Genomic DNA, 1546 nt, shown 5'->3' on the forward strand with positions numbered 1-1546 from the left:
ATTTGCTGCCGACGGGGTTCGAACCTATGCCCATGAGCAAAAACGTTTTCAAAACGCGTGTGCACCATAACCACTGGGCTACGCCAGCTGAACGAAGGAGGAGAGAAATTTGGTATATAAAAGCTACATGCGGAAGCGAAGGACACTCAAAACGACGAAACAAGAGAAGAAAAGAAGGAAGCCAACTTTTCGTTGCTGCTGATAATATAAATTCGCTGCTGCAGATCTCGTGAGAGCACACTCTCGCAGTACTGGATGGGTAGGATATTATCGCACGTCTCTTTTCGCCGGAAAATCGGCTTGAGCGATAGGCTTATGATTATCGCCGTGACCGATAATTTCACTCCCTGGTTACATATTATAAAACCCATAGGCTTAGGTGAGATGGACCAACGCATGGTCTGAGCCTGAACAAAAAAAAAAAAAAACAGGCAAAGGGGCCTTCAATCAAATATGCAATACTATCAGTACAACAGTAGCTGTGCTCATGCCCCTATTACCGCTCACTAAGGCAGAACCGGATGTTTGAGTAAAATGCAATCTTTGTAGCACTAATATCCTCTAGTTACATCAACAACTTTCAAGTGAAGTCGTCTGACGTTATATGCATTTGTTAAACTAAATCATTGTAATAAAACACAAAAGACCCTGTGAAAGGCTATTGCATCAGTAAGTATTTTTGTGTGTTCCAATAACCGCTCAGCAAAAAAATTTACAAAAAAAAATAATTCTCAATTAATTTATTGTTTGTTCGGCAATTAATTCGTTGTTCTCTTTGCGTCATTGCATAAAAATAATTCTATTTTCGTAACATATTTCTGTGCTGTAGGATGAAGAATCACTATATCTTGCTTCATGAACAATAAATATTACAGATTTATCTAATTTAGCAAAGTTATAATCACTCATATCAGTTAGATATTGCAGTAGTATCTATGGTTTAAACATCAAAATATCAGGATGAAGAACCAAATTCGAAAATTTCAGTATGTTCGTCATGAAATATGTTTCCTCTAAATTTTCACTGATTGTCTTAATTTGGAGCTACATTCTGACATAAAAATAGTGTAAACAGTTATTTTTAATAAATATTTGAACACATAACTTGTTTTTAATGAGCGGAATATGGCTCACTGATGTTAATCACAAGATTCTTTTATACTCATCTAACTTTTACATAGCCATAGTTTAGTCAATAACGACAACATATCAACAAAATGATTTATTTTGAAATCCGTTGCCGTTTGATTGAAAATAAACTCTAAAAAATTACATTACAACGTTTAGCTTTTACATTGCTTGAGCAAATGATGTTACAAAATAGTCTTTCAGCAGAAAATAAAACGTGTCAATAATATTACACAAATGGCTTTAAATATCAAGGTGACCTAACGTTGATTGTATATAATGTATCGATTAAGTAACTTAGCGATTCTTCATTATATATGTTTACAAGTAAAACAAACCTAAGAAACAATAAAACCTTCATGTATCCCTCAAATAACTACACGTTTGTCATCTAACAAAATCATTGATGTCACTAAAA

The sequence above is a fragment of the Aedes aegypti genome, unplaced genomic scaffold (genome assembly GCF_002204515.2).
Source record: "Aedes aegypti strain LVP_AGWG unplaced genomic scaffold, AaegL5.0 Primary Assembly AGWG_AaegL5_hic_scaff_995_PBJ_arrow, whole genome shotgun sequence".
NCBI classification, from domain to species: Eukaryota; Metazoa; Arthropoda; class Insecta; order Diptera; family Culicidae; genus Aedes; species Aedes aegypti.